The sequence below is a fragment of the Pan paniscus genome, chromosome 1, assembly GCF_029289425.2.
Source record: "Pan paniscus chromosome 1, NHGRI_mPanPan1-v2.0_pri, whole genome shotgun sequence".
Lineage (NCBI taxonomy): Eukaryota > Metazoa > Chordata > Mammalia > Primates > Hominidae > Pan > Pan paniscus.
In genome coordinates this window covers 58,550,367-58,563,880 of record NC_073249.2, presented here as the reverse complement: position 1 = coordinate 58,563,880, position 13,514 = coordinate 58,550,367, and the positions used below count along the sequence as shown (strand labels likewise).

The following is a 13,514-nucleotide window of genomic DNA, read 5'->3' as shown; positions in this document are numbered from 1 at the left end:
AAGGGGTGGATTCCCAAGACCATAGACAGGTTTATGCTTGGAGCTCTACAGGGTACAGCCCCTATACTGCTTTCACAGGCTGGGATTGAGTGCCTGTGGCTTTTCCAGGAACACAGTACAAGCTGTTGGTGAATCTACCATTCTGGGGTCTGGAGGACAGTGGCCCTCTTCTCACAGCTCCACTAGGCAGCACCTTAGTGGTGACCCTGTGTTGGGGCTCCAATTCCAGATTTCCCAGTCACACTGCCCTTGTAGAGGTTTTCCATGAGGACTCTGCCCCTACAGCAGACTTCTGCCTGGACATGCAGGCAGATGGAAATCTAGGCAGAGGTTCCCAAACTCTTGTCTTCTGTATACCTGCAGGCCCAACACCACATAGAAGCCACCAAGGATTGAGGCACACACCCTCTAAACCAACAGCCTAAGCTGTACCTTGGTCCTATTTAGCCATGTCTGGAGCTGGAGTACCTGGGACACAGGGTGCCATGTCTGGACCTGGAGCAGCTGGGACATAGGGAGCCATGTCCCAAGGCTGCATAGAGCAGTGGGGACCTGGGCTTGGCCCAGGAAACCATTTTTTCCTTCTAGGCCTCCAGGCCTGTGATGAGAGTGGCTGTCACAAAGGTCTCTGACATGCCATGGAGACATTTTCCCCATTGTCTTGGGTATTAACATTTAGCTCCCCTTAACTTATGCAATTTTCTGTAGCTGGCTTAAACATCTCCCTAAAAAAAGGTTTATTTTTATTTTGTACACACATGGTCAGGCTGCAAATTTTCCAAACTTTTATGCTCTTCATCTCTTTTAAACATAAACTCCAATTTCAGACCATCTCTTTGTGAATGCCTATGACTGTATGCTGTTAGGAACAATCAGATCACTTCTTGAATGCTTTGCTGCATAGCAAATTTCACTCAATATCCTCAATCATTTCTCTCAAGTTTAAAGTTCCACAGATCTCTAGAGCAGGTGCTATGCTGTAAGTCTCTTTGCTAAAGCATAACAATGGTGACCTTTGCTCCAGTTCCCAATAAGTTCCTCCTCTCCATCTGAGACCACATCACCCTGGACTTCATTGTCTATATCACTATCAGCATTTTGGTCAAAATCATTAGCAAGTATCTAGGAAATTCCAAACCTTCCTTTATCTTCCTGTCTTTCTCTAAGCCCTCCACATTCCAACCTCTGCCTGTTACCCAGTTCCAAAGTTGGTAGCACATTTTCAGGTATATTTATAGCAATGCCCCACTCTCCTGGTACCAATGTCCTGTATTAGTTTGCTTTCACACTGCTATAAAGAAATACCTGAGACTGGGTAATTTATGAAGAAAAGAGATTTGACTTACTCTTCCACAGACTTAACAGGAAGCATGACCGGAAGGGCTTAGGAACTTACAGTCATGGCAAAAGGTGAAGAGGAAGGAAGCCTGTCATACTACCACAGTGGAGCAGTAGAGACACAGAGAGAAAGGAGTTGGGGAGTGCCACAATTTTTTTTTTTGAGACAGGGCCTGACTCTCTTCACCCAGGCTGAAGTGCAGTGGTGCAATCTCAACTCACTGCAGCTTTGACTTCCTAGTCTCAGGTGATTCTCCCACCTCAGCCTCCTGAGTATCTGAGATTAAAGGCATGTGCCACCAAGTCCAGCTAATTTTTGTATCCTTAGTACAGATGTGGTTTCACTATGTTGCCCAGGCTTGATGAGGTGCCACACTTTTAAACTGTCAGATCTTTTGGGATCTCACTCACTATCATGAGAACAGCATGGAGGAAATTCTCTCCCTATGATCCAATCACCTCCCACCAGGACCCTTCTTCAGCAGGTGGGAACTATAATTCAACATGAGATTTGGGTGGGGACACAGAGTCAAACCATATCAGATGTCCAGATAGCTGGTAAAACATTATTTCTCTCTGTAAGGGTGTTTGTGGAAGAGGTTAGCATTTGAGTCAGTAGACTGAGGGCAAAAAATTTACCTCACTAACATGCATGGGCATCATTCAATCTGCAAAGAACATGAATAGAACAAAAAAAAGGAAGGGTAAATTCACTCTCTCTGAATTGGGTCATCTATCTTCTCCTACTCTTGGACATTAGCACTCCTGTTGTAAGGCATGCAGACTCAGAGTAAATTATACCACTTTCCTGGTTCTTCATCTTGCACACAGAAGATCATGGGACTTCTTGGGCTCTGTAATCATGTGAGACAATTCCCATAATAAAAAAAATACATCACAAACACACACATACACCACACACACACAAACACACACACACACACACACACTTCCTTCTACACCCAAAGCTGTAGGTTAATTACATAGTGTCTTTTATAAGACTGTGAAAGAAAGATCAGATACCGCTAATGCTGATTATTGAATGCCCTGCTGGATAACTCTTGGCTTTGTTTCTATGAAGAACATTAGTATAAATATAAAAGTATAAGGATTTTGGCGGTATTTAGATTTTATTCTCCCATACCTAATTTAAATACAGATTGTCAATGCAATGTCATTTCCTCATTTTAAATTTTAAAGATGTGGCTTGGCTAAATAAAAAAAAATTATTATAGGACCACCTAGTTATAATCTGGACATAATCTTGTATACTACATCAAAAGTTATTTTTATTTATTCACTCAAAGGATTACTTTATTAAAGTCAACATTAAACAACCAATATAATAATAAAGGAAAGAATGAAAGAGCATTTGCAAGACCAAGAAAAGAGCAAGAGCTTGTGTAAATGTGTTCACTCAAAGGATTACTTTATTAAAGTCAGCATTAAACAACCAATATAATAATAAAGGAAAGAAAGAGCATTTGCAAGACCAAGAAAAGAGCAAGAGCTTGTGTAAATGTGAGAATGAAAAAATAATGCTATTCAAGACTCCTCTTGGGACTTACTCTTCCAAAAAATGTAGTGACATGTCAATAACACAAGTTTGGAAACTAAAACAAATACAGATGCTCAATTCATAGATTTGTGACTTTAAAACAGTCTTGATAATGTCAGTAAATATCTTGGAGTCTCTCTCCACCTATTAGAAGGGGATAGATAAGTTATAACAAAAAGTAAAAGAGCTAAATTATATGAAAAGTCTTCTATATGTCTTAACTAATATTAGTTTTCTTTCTCATAAATTTCTCTTCACATCACCATTAATAAAAACATGTACATCTCTGATATGGGAACAAAATAAAATGATTAACTCCTAACTGTTAGAGGCCACTGTGTCTATCTATTTATCTCACCAAATACCAAGTTTATTATTGATTAAAAGATAAAGGCAAAAGTTAGGCACAGATAGAGTATTACTTGTGGAAACCTTGAATCTGTCAGGTACAGCTGCTAAATGTCCCCTTTCTTTAGCTCTACTCATGTTTTTAATTAATAGGAAATTTTTGAATAATGTGTGCAGAATTACTGTTCTTAAGGGAAACTGTTTCTTAAGGGAATCTGTTTCAGGTTGATTGCTCTATAGTTTTATATTCTTGGGTATGTAGGAAAAAATGCTGATGTAATTAGCTTCTCCTTTGCTACCAGCCATTCTATTCTCTGTAAGTCCATAAATTCAAATTTTATTTATAATAATTAATTGAGGCATATCCATTATAACTTGATAAAAATAAATTTTAATATTCTTTTAAAATCTGAAATAAAAAGAAAATTATTTCGTCTAATCCTGAGATTAGATCTGTTGTTCAAATATTGACAAATATCATAATAATGTCTATAATAGCAAAATAATCCATTTCAGATATATGCTTCACATTTAATTGTCCTAAGTTTCCTTCAGTCTAAATAAGTATCTCAGACTTTGACACTTAAAAGGCATTTCTTAGATAGGGACTCCATTAAATCAATCAGTAAGTACCATCAGAACGTTTATTAGGAGGCTGGTAAGAGGTGTTCTTTCCATGGGACATCCCCTTAGTAAGAGAGGAATGAGTCCCAGTTCTGTCCTTACTCTTTCCCCTCCCACATACTTGATTTACTTGTTCTCTGCTTCTCCAGGAAAAGGCAATATGAACTCCTATAACCAAGATAACAAAGAATGATGAGTTATTTATGGAGTTACAATCTTCCTTTCTCATCTCATGCTCATGGTTGGTGTTCCTCTGGTTGCTGACAAAATTTTATGAAAAGTTTTATGTTTGTTTTCTCCCCTCATTGTAACTTATAAAACTATATTATAAGAGGGCAAAGGCCAGTCCTTGCAGTACCATGCTATAGAAACATTAGTATTTTATTATTAGGCCAACTTTTTGAGAAAAATTTGGATTATCATGTGGCAAGTGGCTAAGAAACATTTGGACCTGCAAGAGAGATTTTTCAAAGTCTCTTTGGTATATTTATTTATATGCCTAGAATATATATAAAGTATATATATTTAGTATCTAGAATATATATAAAGATTTTTTTTTACCAATTTTCATTTGTCTCCACCATCATTGTAGAAGTCTTCTTCATTCTCTTTATGTGGATAATCATTCTAGTGATGTGAGAGATAGTCTCTCCCTTTCTCTATGTCTAAACAAAGAATTAAAAATTTTCATATTAAGTGGCCTTATACACAATTCTTAGAGGGTCTGATATGGTGGTGGATGAGTAATGAGGGGAAATTCCATTACTTTTATGATGGAAATGGTTCCATTCAGTGGTCCTTTTATTGAGAAGGAAAATTTTTCTATTTTGGTTTAAGGTTCAAAGAAATGAATAATTAAGAATTTTTTCCCTATTTTTTAAAATAAGCTTCTCTTTATAGTACTGTATTCCTTAACAGAACAGACAAATAGCAGAGTTCATTTAGAAAAAGATCTTGAAATACATAAATGTTCTGTTAATGTGATTATAACTTGTTTTTGTACCGTTGAAGGTACTTAATGCTTTTAGACAGGCATAGTAAGTTATTTTAATAGATACACTAATAAAAAAGAAGAGAGCTTTCAATTTGTATATCATGCCGAGCTGAAATCTGTATTTAAATGCATCTGGGGCTTTCTTTGCTAGCTGGTTAGCAATTAATCATGATTATAGTGTTTGATTGCCTATCACCTATAGGCTATTACAGAGAGACTGTTTTCTAAGTACCATAGTGTTCCCAAACAAAACTGAGGGTTGGGCTTCTATTTCTCATGGGCCAATAATAAGATACACATGAACTAAGGAGGAAGCGAGTCTGTATTTCTGCAGCTGGTTACAGGGAAAGGGCCTGGAAATTATGGCCATACCAGTTCAAAATTACAAAGTTTTCCAGAGGGAATATACCTTCTAAGCGACATGTCTACATGTAAGTGTGCATTCATCTAAAGACATAAGTGATTAACTTCTTTTAATCTATAACTAAGGTCTGAGTCTTGAAGACCTTCCTCTGGAGCCTCTGTAAATTTACTTAATCTAAATGGGTCCAGGTGCTGGGTGATTAACCTTATCTTGTCTCCTGCTAAATCATGGAGGTTTGGGGAGTTCCTTCAGACCCCTAATAAACGTGTTTGTGGAAGCCTGGGGAGTTTCTTCAAACCTGCAATAAAACATGTTTAATTCTAAATTGGCCCTGTTAAGAATTTCTTCGTTATTTTGTCATGCTTTAAGGCCCAGGAAAGACCTAGGCAAAACCCTTGGTGGGCTTTTATTACATTCTAGCCTTTGAATAAGGGCAGTGACTTTTAATATTTAACTTAACCACTAAGTCAATCTGGAACAGTTGTTATGGAGGCCTGCATTAGTGAGACCTGGCCTGCTACAATAGGACCCACATTCATTGACATATAATTTGATTCTGATTTTCATCATAATGTAGACTAGACATCTGGATACACACACACACATACACACACACAGAGAGAGAGAGAGAGAGAGAATGAGAGAGAGGGAGAGATGTATATTATAAAAATAAAGTTAATTCAGGAAAATATCAATAATTTAATGACCTAAAACAGAAAATTAAAAATCCCTCCATATAAGCACTGTTGTAAATCCATTTAAAACTAAAACATTATTTTAGTACTGTCCTAAAAGCAGTTAGTGGTACCACTAAAAAATATTCAAAAGTGACTCAGAATATGAAGATGGCCCTTAGCCACATACATGGATTCATAATTGGAGTTTTACTCAAGACACACATAATATACATCCATTTTCAGCCTCATTTAACAATAGTGCTCTAGTATGTCTGAAGTCACATTCCTATGTCTCATAGCTATTAATTTTGCACACAATTTCCAATCTGTATAAAACCCGTATTCTATTTCTAGTCTATTACAAATACATTTTTTAGAGAATTGGTATAAACCTAATGCTACTGACCTTAACATGATAATAGAACATTTTCACCACTAGGATTATTTTAATTCAACAGAGTATACAAGAAGAGAATCAATTTAAAAGAAAAAAATACACAAAATGATAATATTATAAGAAGAGAGATAAAGAAATAAGGAGGGAAGGAAAGAAGAGAGGGAAACAAATAGGCAGAAAGAGAGAAAGGAAAAAAGGAATAGCTGCAGTAATTCAGTGAGAATACCAAGGCATAGAAATAAGCATATATATTAAGACAATGTAATGCATGTTAAATACTAGGGTAAAAAGAATTTAATTATTAGGCCATTACATGGAAAACACAATTTACCCAAGAACATTTGGCAACATTCATTGAGTTAATATCAAGCAAATCAAAGATCCCAAGTCATTCAATTTTTGCATTTCCATCTGAAACTTCAGGTGTGATGGAAATAAACCAAAGAGCTTCTAAGTAAAATCATTTTACACTCTTTTTTTTTTTAGCAAGTGTTTTTATGTGTCTGTGTGTGCGTGTATGTGTATGTAAAAGTCCATATAAATTTGGGACATTTTACTTTCAATGATTATTGTTAATAAGACTGACAATCACCACCCATTTGAAATGAAAGCCCTCATCATTGTATCCTCAAGAAGAATTCTGATATTTTTTATGCCTGAGAAGGGATAGATTACTTAGCTGCTCACTCCTCCCTGGTGAATTTCATTAAAATAAAAAAAAAAAGTAAATATGTGTAATGGTTGGGAAAGAATATATATAGGAGGTAATATAGTTAACATCATTTAGGAGTATATGTTTTCAACATTCCATGAGTCCCCTGTGAAATTGCTGTAAATCCTAAACATATGTTAATTCCAATCCTAAATCAGGAGACCTTCTCGAATAAGATTATGTATTATTTATAGCACTGTTACTCAAACATAAAAAATGATTTTAAGATTATAGCATGGTTTCTGATAAAACAACCAACCAAGCAAAATTCATAAAGATTTTTAAATAATTGGTTAGCTGGCATTTCATAAATATGAAATGTAAGATTAATTATGAGTTTTCATTTGAATTCCTATTCTATCAACTTAACAAATCTAGATTATGCTGCTAAACCAAGCAAATTCAGTAGTTTAAAACAACCTAAATTCATTTATTGCACAATTGACATGACATTGTGAGTTGGCTGGGAACTCTACTCCATACTATTACCTCATACTTTATAATGAAGGGATCATTTTATAAAAATGTTTATTTTATATGATATGATGTGAAGTCATTTAATGTCAGCTTGAACTTATATTCAGGCAAATCCCAAATCTCAGACAATTGCTTATTCAAGTTACACTGTAGAATTAAAAAAAATAACATACTGCTCTAATTTGGTGAAAATTAAAGTGAGAGTCAGGAAATAAGTCATGTCAGTAAATAAGACTACATAACCCATACAGTAGATATTAATATTTATTTTGCAGACAAAAATTAAGTTGATTGTAAGTTAATTTGAAGTATTTCATCAAAGTTTTCTGAACATAATGATGAAAAAATATATAATTTCAATGGAAAAAACATATAAAATATATCTGAATGAATAAACTGATCTCATATTTTAAAAATAATGTTTTATATTATATTAAATATGTTTTCATTGATAATAAAATTTTATTAGTAAAATATTCAGTAATAAATTTTACTAGACATTAAAAACACAAGGATGAGTAAGATGTAGGCATATTTCTTTTCCTCAACAATTTTAATTTTATAAGAGAAAATAACTTTTAGAAAATCATTTGAGATTTTGACAAGTTTTATAAAGGATGCTGTCACTGATAAAGATGAGGGTGAAGAAGCTATTTTAAAGAGAATGACAAGGGGACCTCAGTATTGTAGTGACATTTAAGGCTGATACCTAGAAGATGAGACTAAGTCATTTGTTGAAAGAGACAAGAGTAAAGCATAAGGGGAAAAACTCAGCTGGAGACATTGATGTGCTCTACAAACTATGAAAAAGCCAGAACTGACCATTGGTTTTAGATGCAACAGATGAAGCGCTTAAAAGAGTTCACTCTCATTCTTACAGAACAGAGGAAGCTGAACAAACGTGAAAACAAATGGCATTTCATGGATCCACCTGAGAACTGAAGTTGCAGGGGAACTGCCATCTCAATGCGCAGAGAGAAAGGTATATCAAGAGAGATAAAATAACCACGATCTGCTTACACGGAGTAGTGCGCACTGGAGCTATAGAAGGGCACTTAAACGGCAATATTGATGAATTACTGCAGGCTGAACGTGGACTAGTATGGCAGTGAGAATCTGCTGAAGGTCCCAGGCCCAAGGGAGCCTTCACACTTCCACACCAGGATTTTTTGGTGAGGATTCAAAAGATCACTTGTGATTATGGCAGAAGAAGAGGAAGATAAATCTTTGTGAAATTCACTCAGAACCTTCTATATTATTCCAGGTATAAGGACTTTGCCCAGTTCTGAAACCTTATTCCTGCCCGGAAAGGAAATTTCTTCCCCCTTCAGCTATCTCTTGCCTTCCCTTCTCACCTGAGTGAATGGTTTACGGGGCTCAGGGATTTAAGGAAGTAGACTGGCTGGAAAGGATGTAGCCAGGGAACTAAACGGGGGCAGAAGCAAGAAAGCTATGCAATTGAATAAACACATCAAAGTCACAATCCCAAGATAGAACCCACAAAAAACGAGATTTAATCAGAAGATTACAGAACATTCCTCTTTTCTGACACCTTATCACCACGCCAAGAGGGCTCAGGATGATAACAGCAGATTACATCTGAAAGAGCTGTAAGGCACAAACTGTCTTTGAGGAAGAGGTACATATGAAGACCATAGTCCCGGAAAAAAAAAAAAAAAAAAAAAAAAGTTAAAGAGCCTTGGAAAACTTGGAAGCTTCCGGCACCTACAGGAGAGTTTACAATTTTAGCTGCTGAATGAAGAGACTGTTTCAATACGGAAGATGTGAACTTTTTTAAAGGTGATAATGAGTTGAGTGAGATAACCTAATATGTCCAGTGAATGCGAAAAATGGACATGATAGGTTACCTTGACCAAAGTACAGTAATTTCACTGATATGGTGAAGATTGGAAATGAATTGATAAACACTTGCCTACTTTATGGTAAACCCATTCAACACCCTAAGATAGCCTGACATTTTACAAGGTGTTAAGTTGAATCATGTATATAGAATGATATAAGAAATCCAAAAATAGCAAATAAAAACTGATTTCTGTGGTAACAAGAAGCAGCTAGTCTTTTAATATTAAAACACTTAATAACAAATGGTTTTTCAAATTTTCCTTTATACAATAAATAAAATGAAGAACTATACATAGAAAAATATATATATAATATAAAAAATAAAATACTATAACTTAAAGATGAAACTTGAAGTTATAATATTGATAAAAGTATGTGATCATAATCAGCAATTTTGAGAGGATACACTAAATAATAACAATTCAGTTTTTTTATCTAAATACTTGATAAATATAAAAATGTTATTTTATCTTTTTTTCTTCTACTTTTTCAAAATATTGACTGTGCATGAATGGAAAGCTCTATATGCATGTATGGAATCAGATAAGTTTTATTTACTGAACACTGAGGCTGCTGAGAATTTTCCTGATTATGCCAAGATGAAGAACATTCTTTAGTTAAACAATAGACAACTAAAAGTATAAGCTTATCCATTTTAGCTACACAATTTTCAATACATTTTCATTTTTACAACCATAAACACGTCCTCTTCACTACCTATATAACACTTGAGAAAAGAAAATTGATATTTATTTTGAAGAATTTTACATATAAATTTTGCGGTGAAATATATGTCATAACTATCAATCAAATCAAAACAAAATCAGAATTCATCTAATTGTCTACTGTCATATAGATATGACCTCAGTTGCTGATGATATTGTTTAAATTTGACTTGACATATCATGTTTACAACAGACACATATTAAAAACAATTCACTTATTTTATTAGTCTATATATGTGTGTGTACATGCATGGTCATACATGTGTTTGTAGGTTATGCAATTTAGGTAGCAAGATCATCACAAATAATTTGGATAATTCCAATATTATTTAGTGAATCTATGTCTTTATATGACTATTACGGGAAAATTGTGTCTTTATTGTGGTCATGCTAATATTTCTTGCTATTACTCTATATAACACTGAGGTATAGAAATATGACTATAGAATATATAAAAACAGGTTTTCAATATATACATATATAGGTTTGGTAGGTCTATAAATATGCAGAAGTGGGAGGATATTGTAAAACATTGATTTATCATCCATTTAAAAACTCATCTTTTAATTTACTCATATGTTTTGTCAGGTATAGTAAAGAAAGGTTTAATTGTTGGAGCTTTATTTCTGAAATAGATATGCCACAAAAGGTAGTAGTTCAAACACATAGAAGTTTGTCTCACTCTTAAGACAGTCCAAATGGGTGCTTATGTTAATGAACATGTCCTTTCCACACAGTGATTCAAATACCCAGGTTTCTTCCATTTTTGTATCATCACCATACCTAGGATCCCAGAAACCTCTTAAAACATGTAGGAAAGAGAATGAAGAAGATGGAATTTTCAAAAAACATAACCTCTTGGCCTGGAAGAAATACATATAATGTCTGCTTCCATTCTGCTGGAAATAACAAGTAACATGGCCACACCAATTATAAGAGGATAGAGAGTTCAGCATAGGGGAAACTGATTTAGCTGAGAAGTTACTTACCAGACAGCTCTATACATTTCGGAAGGGATAAAAGATTTTGAGCAAAAGCAGTCTTTGCCACAGTCTAACCTCTGGTCAGCAGAAACCATATTTTTCACTTTATGCGGAGATCATATACACCTACCACTTTTTCAGGAGAGATGGCCTAAAGTAAAATCTTTATTATGTCTCAACATTCATTATCTCTGAATTATATATATACAATCATGTCTCACTTAATGACAGAGATACATTCTAAGAAATGCATTGTTAAGTGATTTTATCATCATATGACATCATAGAGTATACTTACACAAACCTAGATTGTATAGGCTACTACACATCTAAGCTGTATGGTATAACTGATTGCTCCTAGGCTAGGAGCCGGTATAACATGTTACTGTACTGAATACTGTAGGCAATTGTGACACAATACTAAATATTTGTGTATGTAAACATATCTAAACATATAAAAGTGACAGGAAAATATATTATAAAATATTTTTTTAATAATATACCTGTAGAGGGCATATATCATGAATGGAGCTTGAAAGACTGGAAGTTGCTCTGAGTGAGCCGGTGAGTGAGTGATGAGTGAATGTGAAGGCCTCAGACATTACTGTCCACTGCTGTAGACTATATAAACACTGTATACTTAGGATACACTAAATTTGTCAAACACGTTTTTCTTCAATAATAAATTGATCTTAGCTTCCTATACCTTTTTTATTCATAAATGTTTAAATTCTTTGACTCTTTTGCAATAACATTAGCTTAAAACACACACACATTGTACAGTTGTACAAAGTATTTTCTTTTTTTATGTTCTTATTTTATAAGCTGTTTCTGTGTTTAATTTTTTATTTTTATTTTGTAAACTTTTTTGTTTAAAACTAAAATACAACACACATATTAGTCTAGGCCTACACAGGATCAGGATTATCAATGTTATTGCCTTATGCGTCTACATCTTGTCCGACTGAAAGGCCATCAGGGACAGTAACACATATGGAGCTGTCATCTCCTGTAACAATGCCGTCTTCTGGAATACTACCGTAGAACCTGTCTGAGGCTGTTTTACAGCTTTTAACTTTTTTATAAATATAAGTAGAAGGAGAAATAGTATACTCCAAAATAATCATATAAATAGTATAGTAAATAAATAAATACATAGTAAATAAATAAATTCATATATACATGAACAGAATAATAATAATGGTTTATTTTTGGTCAAGTATTATGTACTGTACATAATTGTATGTGCTATAATTTTAGACTACTGGCAGTGCAGTAGGTTTGTTTCCAATAGCATCACCACAAACACATTAGCAATGCTTTGTGCTATGACATTATGTTGGCTATGACATCAATAGGTGATAGAAATGTTTTAGCTCCATTAATAATCTTATATGCCCAGAATCGTATATGCCATTCATTATTAAATGAAATGTTGTTATGTGGTGCATAGCTATACTTGTGTCTATCAGGTATAGATTTGTTTCTCTATGTTTTGCTAGTCTGTAAACCAAAAGACAAGCAAACTGCCCTACCTTTATCCAAGCCATTATTTTTCAGAATAGTGACTAAAAAAAAAAAATCACAATTAGCACCCAGACTAAATAACAGAAGAATAAAGGCACACAGTAATAATTAGTTGACGGCAAAGATGCAAACCTACTGGGCAGGAAAAATGAAGACACTAACTTGGCAGAGAAGCAAGTTTTCTATTAGCTCTCAAACTGCCCTCTAAGAGGAATCCATTACCAGTCTCTAGGAAAGATACCATTTTGGGGAGCTGTGAAGCTTTCTCAATCATTTTCCAGTGATCCAATTATGAAGAGCAAAAAGTATTTGAAAACTTTGAGAGTCAAAATCTTTCTAATGACTAACTCCTGGAATGGCAGAATGAGAACTTTGATAAACTTGGTGTTCCATGAAAACAACAACAACAAACAAACAAAAAAAAAAAAAAAAAGGAAAAACAGCTAAAATTAAACTGGAAATTAAACAAAACTACAAAACAATTGGAAACTATCTTTTAACAAGAAACTACTAAACCTCGGTAAGACAGCTGTTTGTGGTGTTTTAAATTGGGCCTATTCTTGTCTTGCATCCCTTTTCAGCTTCCTGGCATGGTAACTGTGAAAAGCTCACAGCTGTGCGAGGGTATTACAGCTATTTTTTACTCAGAGTTCAGCTTAAGAAAAAAATCCCCATCCCTAAGATATTACCAATGTCTATAGATATATGCTGACAATATTGCAGCTGTCTAAGTCTATGATTTAAGATGAGGCCCACAAGATCCTGGAGAAAAATTAAAATAAATATGTAGAAAATTAGATGGTGATAGAAAATTTTGAAAATCTTCAATATGTTCCTGAAGATCTAGAAGGCTGTGTATATACACTTACCTGTGTACATGCCCAATAAGACAGGGAAAAGCCAGGCACGGTGGCTCAAGCCTGTAAT

The 13,514-nt window shown here is 34.4% G+C and overlaps 1 long non-coding RNA gene across 1 annotated transcript; it reads right to left on the bottom strand.

Annotated features, from left to right (window-relative positions):
- Positions 1 to 3,874: 3,874 nt before the first annotated feature.
- Positions 3,875 to 11,242, bottom strand: LOC130541047 (uncharacterized). Its single transcript, XR_008955089.1, has 2 exons — positions 11,067 to 11,242; positions 3,875 to 4,036 (listed from the first exon to the last, which is right to left on the bottom strand). It is a non-coding gene; the product is annotated as an uncharacterized LOC130541047 (long non-coding RNA).
- Between the last annotated feature and the right edge of the window lie 2,272 nt (positions 11,243 to 13,514).